The following is a 7,500-nucleotide window of genomic DNA, read 5'->3' as shown; positions in this document are numbered from 1 at the left end:
GCCAAACTATCATAATCATCTCTCATATGAAATATAACATTATTTGTTTTTATTTAAAGAGTCGGCAGCAGCAGCAGCAGCATCAGCATCAGCATCAGCATCAGCATCAGCATCAGCATCAGCATCAGCAACACACCACCAGCCTTTATACATATATAATATTTTTAATATATATAATTCATATATTTTGTCGATATACCGTGTGTATAAATGATATAAATAAAACACTGGTCAGACGTCCAGTCTTCGAAACTTTATTATTTCTCTCGGACACGACGACCGCGTTATCATTTTATCATAAATATATTATATATACACACACTTATTTATCGACTATATATACGTCGTATATATGTATAATATATATATATATTATATATAAATATAACTCTCTACCAAACAAATTTTATGTATTTCATATAAATACACGATTAATTTATGGTATAGCGGGTTGTGTTCAAAAATTGCGTAACTTTTTCTATAAAAATTTACGCTGCTTTTCGCACTTTAGGATGCCGCACAAATACAAAAAAAAATACGCACAAGTTTGTATGTGCATGTGTTTTTTCTTAATTAGTGTGCGTTATTGTTTCACATCCAACACGCTTAGGCATTATTTTTCTTTAATAAATAGAAAAATTTTAAATTCTAAGCAGTCTTTTAAATTGATACGACCCTCAGTCAGGAGTGGTCCGGGAACGAGTATCCGAGGACCGCAATGTGCGTTCGAAATGTCGATGTTCATGTGTCCTGCAGTTCACAAGTTGACGCGCAATTAGCTGCGTTCTTCATCGACCCACGAGCCAAGTGATTCACCGTTCAGGGTAATCATTTTATTATTATGTCGTTTTCTCATATTCTATTCGTCGTATTTTTAATATTTGATTATTATTAAATTAATAATATTATTATAATATCTTATACGCGTATAGAAAATTTATATAACGACATTTTTTATATATATATATATATATATATATATATATTATAATAAATGGTAATTATTCGAAACTTTTAGAGAAATTATAATATCGTACTTTGATATATCTGATAAATTTTAACCGCTGCACATGTTTTATTACAAACGAGGCGCGCATAGACAGATATCTCGCACGATATATTCCTCCTCTTTATATTATTACAGTTTTTTTTTTATCTTGAAAGTTTTATACAAATTTCGACGGTCGGGCGTAAATCTTCGAACACCTTCGAAATAATACATAAAATATTATTTCTAAAACGAATTTTTATACATATCGATAGAATCGACATGTGCTTAAATTTCGTTTAGGTACCCGGATGAAAATGTCTCAATAACATAATCATCACATATAATCTTGTCGATATTTTCTTGTATTACCTTCAAACGATAAAAAACTTAAGTAATAATATAATAAACGAAATAAAATTTATCCATAAAAATATAGACACACACACGACAACAGACGACGTTTCAATAAACTATATATTTTTCGTTTATTATAATAACGATTCTTTATCAGAACGTTTTTAGTTAACAAGAAATTTTGTTAATGATCGTTCCGTCAATCGTTATAATATATAATAATACATATGTTGTTATTGTTGTGTCGTCATCGTCGTCGACGCCTTCTATAAACTATGATAAAAATTTTTCGTTATATTTTTATTGGAAAAATTTATATATGTAAATATATTTTTATAGACGTATGAATTATATTTATCTTTTTTTTTTTAATTTTATTCGAAACTTGTTCGAATTTTGTAAAAATTAAAAAAAGATTTCAATATATATACATCTATAATATATATATATATATATATATATATATATAATTTATAACATATATAAATTTCTTTTGAAGAGTTCGATAATTTTGTAGAAGAAAATTCTCTTTTACAATTAATACAGACTTGATTTCGTTTTTTTTTTTTTTGTTTAAAAACGAACAAATACTCTGTAATGATCCTTCCGCAGGTTCACCTACGGAAACCTTGTTACGACTTTTACTTCCTCTAAATGATCAAGTTTGGTCATCTTTCCGAAGCATCGGCGACGCCGAAACGCCACCGCGCTCAGTCCGAAGACCTCACTAAATCATTCAATCGGTAGTAGCGACGGGCGGTGTGTACAAAGGGCAGGGACGTAATCAACGCGAGCTTATGACTCGCGCTTACTGGGAATTCCTCGTTCATGGGGAACAATTGCAAGCCCCAATCCCTAGCACGAAGGAGGTTCAGCGGGTTACCCGGGCCGCTCGGCCAGGGAGGACACGCTGATTCCTTCAGTGTAGCGCGCGTGCGGCCCAGAACATCTAAGGGCATCACAGACCTGTTATTGCTCAATCTCGTGCGGCTAGAAGCCGCCTGTCCCTCTAAGAAGAATTATTTGTACGCCGACAGTAAAAACCGCGAACGGCAAGAGCCGAAACTCAATACCGACGGGCCTTTGGGATGTCGAAATACGCCTAGTTAGCAGGCTAGAGTCTCGTTCGTTATCGGAATTAACCAGACAAATCGCTCCACCAACTAAGAACGGCCATGCACCACCACCCACCGAATCAAGAAAGAGCTCTCAATCTGTCAATCCTTCCGGTGTCCGGGCCTGGTGAGGTTTCCCGTGTTGAGTCAAATTAAGCCGCAGGCTCCACTCCTGGTGGTGCCCTTCCGTCAATTCCTTTAAGTTTCAGCTTTGCAACCATACTTCCCCCGGAACCCAAAAGCTTTGGTTTCCCGGAAGCTGCCCGCCGAGTCATCGGAGGAACGTCGGCGGATCGCTAGCTGGCATCGTTTATGGTTAGAACTAGGGCGGTATCTGATCGCCTTCGAACCTCTAACTTTCGTTCTTGATCAATGAAAGCGTTTTTGGCAAATGCTTTCGCTTCTGTCCGTCTTGCGACGATCCAAGAATTTCACCTCTAACGTCGCAATACGAATGCCCCCATCCGTTCCTATTAATCATTACCTCGGGGTTCCGAAAACCAACAAAATAGAACCGAGGTCCTATTCCATTATTCCATGCACACAGTATTCAGGCAAAATTTTGGCCTGCTTTAAGCACTCTAATTTGTTCAAAGTAAACGTGCCGGCCCACCTCGACACTCAGTCAAGAGCACCGCGGCGGGATTGAGTTGGGCCGCCCTTGCGAGCTAAGCCCACCGGCAGGACGTCCCACGACACGCCAGTTAACACCGCGTACGATGAACCAGCGGCGTGGGACACAGATTCGACTACGAGCTTTTTAACCGCAACAACTTTAATATACGCTATTGGAGCTGGAATTACCGCGGCTGCTGGCACCAGACTTGCCCTCCAATTGATCCTCGTTAAAGGGTTTAGAGTGTACTCATTCCGATTACGGGGCCTCGGATGAGTCCCGTATCGTTATTTTTCGTCACTACCTCCCCGTGCCGGGAGTGGGTAATTTGCGCGCCTGCTGCCTTCCTTGGATGTGGTAGCCGTTTCTCAGGCTCCCTCTCCGGAATCGAACCCTGATTCCCCGTTACCCGTTACAACCATGGTAGGCGCAGAACCTACCATCGACAGTTGATAAGGCAGACATTTGAAAGATGCGTCGCCGGTGCGAGACCGTGCGATCAGCGAAAAGTTATTCAGAGTCACCAAATTGTACGATGACGAGCAAGCCCGCCACCGATTGGTTTTGATCTAATAAAAGCGCTCCTTCCGTCTCCGGTCGGAACTCTGTTTGCATGTATTAGCTCTAGAATTACCACAGTTATCCAAGTAAATGTGGGTACGATCTAAGGAACCATAACTGATTTAATGAGCCTTTCGCGGTTTCACCTTAATTTGGCTTGTACTGAGACATGCATGGCTTAATCTTTGAGACAAGCATATGACTACTGGCAGGATCAACCAGGGAACTGTGTTTTATAATATATATAATATATATTATTACTATTATTATTATATATATATATATATTTTATAATAAAAAACTATTATCGAAAAAGTTTTAATAACAATATCCAAAAGAGGATAAATTATGATGATGTTTTTTATATTACATATATACTTTATATTTATACATAATATAATAATCATCTATATTCCGTGTATAAACACATTGTTATTTACTTTTTCTTTTGCGTGTTTGCTGCGCTTATTATTGAAAATATATAATTTTCAGCGCCACGCTTTATTTATATTTTTTCTTATTTTATAAAATTTCACCGAATCGACTATAAATCTATCTAAATTTAATCGAAATGAGAAAAATTAGATGATTACGTCGACCGGGCTACAATTTCGACATTATCTCTACCCTTCGCTAGATTGTAAGCGACATGGTTTATACATTAGGTAATAATGAACGAAATTTTTATTCTCGCACGGAATAATGAGAGTTATCGCAAATATTGTGTATATTATATATATAAAAGTGTAATATAATATATATTTTTCATAGACGATCGCATATGAATCGCTCACGATAGAACGCTAGCTAAATTCGCGATCTCGCAATAGATATTTAATTTGTGGATAAATTGATATAATATCTAAAAAGGGAACCGCTAGCAATATACGTTAATATATTGGAGGAGAACGGGGACCCTTTCAGAAAACTATATAATCCACCGATGTGGAATGACCGAAACAACGTCTTTACGTAAATTATAACGAGTTTATTAAAATTTAACGAGACGTCAACTTCGATACACCACACATATATGTGCGCTGTACAACGGTACGCCTTCTACATTAACATTAATAAAGATGTATAGTGAAAATATATAAAAGATGTATTGTGAATATTAAAAAGAAGTATTATGAAATTACATGTTTTGTATTTAGAAGCCGTCCGAGGTGTATCTATCACATAAAAGTGTTATGAAAATATTAACAATAAGGAAAAAAAGTATTATGAAATTAGATGGCCGCTCGATGTATGAACGTACGAGGTGTATTATATAAAAGTTGTATGAAAATAGAAATAATAATGAAAAACAAGTATTATGAAATTAAATTCCGCTCGATATAGCAATTTGTCGAGAAAGATGATTTGTGAAAATTGAGTGGAGATGTTTTGTATTTAAAAGCCGTCCGAGGTGTATGACATAAAAGTGTTATGAAAATATTAACAATAAGGAAAAAAAGTATTATGAAATTAGATCGCCGCTCGATGTATGAACGTACGAGGTGTATTATATAAAAGTTGTATGAAAATAGAAATAATAATGAAAAACAAGTATTATGAAATTTAATTCCGCTCGATATAGCAATTTGTCGAGAAAGATGATTTGTGAAAATTGAGTGGAGATGTTTTGTATTTAAAAGCCGTCCGAGGTGTATGACATAAAAGTGTTATGAAAATATTAACAATAAGGAAAAAAAGTATTATGAAATTAGATCGCCGCTCGATGTATGAACGTACGAGGTGTATTATATAAAAGTTGTATGAAAATAGAAATAATAATAAAAAACAAGTATTATGAAATTAAATTCCGCTCGATATAGCAATTTGTCGAGAAAGATGATTTGTGAAAATTGAGTGGAGATGTTTTGTATTTAAAAGCCGTCCGAGGTGTATGACATAAAAGTGTTATGAAAATATTAACAATAAGGAAAAAAAGTATTATGAATTTAGATCGCCGCTCGATGTATGAACGTACGAGGTGTATTATATAAAAGTTGTATGAAAATAGAAATAATAATGAAAAACAAGTATTATGAAATTAAATTCCGCTCGATATAGCAATTTGTCGAAAAAGATGATTTGTGAAAATTGAGTGGAGATGTTTTGTATTTAAAAGCCGTCCGAGGTGTATCTATCACATAAAAGTGTTATGAAAATATTAACAATAAGGAAAAAAAGTATTATGAATTTAGATCGCCGCTCGATGTATGAACGTACGAGGTGTATTATATAAAAGTTGTATGAAAATAGAAATAATAATGAAAAACAAGTATTATGAAATTTAATTCCGCTCGATATAGGAACTTGTCGAGAAAGATGATTTGTGAAGTTGAATGGAGATGTTTTGTATGTAGAAGTCGTCCGAGGTGTATGACATAAAAGTGTTATGAAAATATTAACGATAAAGAAAAAAAGTATTATGAAATTAGATCGTCGCTCGATGTATGAACGTACGAGGTGTATTATATAAAAGTTGTATGAAAATAGTAATAATTATGAAAAGCAAAGTATTACGAAATTAGCTAAGTTCGGTGACTGGCCGGCAGAGAGCGCTAGTGTCTATAAAACGGTGTTTAGTTTGTCTTCTGGCCGGCAGAGGGCGCTAGTGTCTATTAAACCGTGTTAAGTTCGGTGACTGGCCGGCAGAGGGCGCTAGTGTCTATAAAAAGGTGTTTAGTTTGTCGTCTCTCCGGCAGAGGGCGCTAGTGTCTATAAAACTGTGTTTGGTTTGTCTTCTGGCCGGCAGAGGGCGCTAGTGTCTATTAAACCGTGTTAAGTTCGGTGACTGGCCGGCAGAGGGCGCTAGTGTCTATAAAACAGTGTTAAGTTCGGTGACTGGCCGGCAGAGGGCGCTAGTGTCTATAAAACCGTATTAAGTTTGGTGTCTGGTCGGCAGGATATAGCAACTTGTCGAAAAAGTTGAATTGTGTAAATTGAATGGAAATTTTTTTTATGTAGAAGCCGTTCGAGGTATATTATATAAAAGTGTTATGAAAATATTAACAATAACGGAAAAAAGTATTATGAAATTAGATGGTGGCTCGATGTATGAACGTACGAGGTGTATTATATAAAAGTTGTATGAAAATAGTAATAATTATGAAAAGCAAAGTATTAGGAAATTACCTAAGTTTGGTGACTGGCCGGCAGAGGGCGCTAGTGTCTATAAAACGGTGTTTAGTTTGTCTTCTGGCCGGCAGAGGGCGCTAGTGTCTATTAAACCGTGTTAAGTTCGGTGACTGGCCGGCAGAGGGCGCTAGTGTCTATAAAACCGTATTAAGTTTGGTGTCTGGTCGGCAGGATATAGCAACTTGTCGAAAAAGTTGAATTGTGTAAATTGAATGGAAATTTTTTTTATGTAGAAGCCGTTCGAGGTATATTATATAAAAGTGTTATGAAAATATTAACAATAACGGAAAAAAGTATTATGAAATTAGATGGCCGCTCGATGTATGAACGTACGAGGTGTATTATATAAAAGTTGTATGAAAATAGTAATAATTATGAAAAGCAAAGTATTAGGAAATTAGATTCCGCTCGATATAGGAACTTGTCGAAAAAGATGAATTGTGAAAATTGAATGAAGGTGTTTAGTATGTAGAAGCCGTTCGGGGTGTAACATATAAAAGTTGTATAAAAATAGTGAAACAAAGGGAAAAAAGTATTGTGAATTTATATTCCGCTCGATATAATAGGTACTTGTCCAAAAATAAAGAAATAGATGTATGTTAGTTTCGGTTGTGTGAAGCGATGCACACCTGGGACACCTTCTGATGGGTATTATGAAGATTTTTCCATCCACACTAAAAAAAACGTTAGGTTAGGTTAGGTTAGGTTAGGTTAGGTTAGGTTAGGTTAGGTTA

General features: G+C 35.7%; 2 non-coding genes across 2 annotated transcripts; both read right to left on the bottom strand.

The window, feature by feature from the left end:
- Positions 1-671: 671 nt before the first annotated feature.
- Positions 672-827, bottom strand: LOC130903268 (5.8S ribosomal RNA). Its single transcript, XR_009060662.1, has one exon. It is a non-coding gene; the product is annotated as a 5.8S ribosomal RNA (ribosomal RNA).
- Positions 828-1,940: 1,113 nt separating this feature from the next.
- On the bottom strand, positions 1,941-3,862 carry LOC130903246 (small subunit ribosomal RNA). Its single transcript, XR_009060641.1, has one exon. It is a non-coding gene; the product is annotated as a small subunit ribosomal RNA (ribosomal RNA).
- Between the last annotated feature and the right edge of the window lie 3,638 nt (positions 3,863-7,500).

Source organism: Diorhabda carinulata, unplaced genomic scaffold, assembly GCF_026250575.1.
Source record: "Diorhabda carinulata isolate Delta unplaced genomic scaffold, icDioCari1.1 Dcau_18, whole genome shotgun sequence".
Taxonomy (NCBI): domain Eukaryota; kingdom Metazoa; phylum Arthropoda; class Insecta; order Coleoptera; family Chrysomelidae; genus Diorhabda; species Diorhabda carinulata.
The sequence above is the reverse complement of the archived record's forward strand: the minus strand, read 5'-3'. Positions and strand labels throughout refer to the sequence as shown.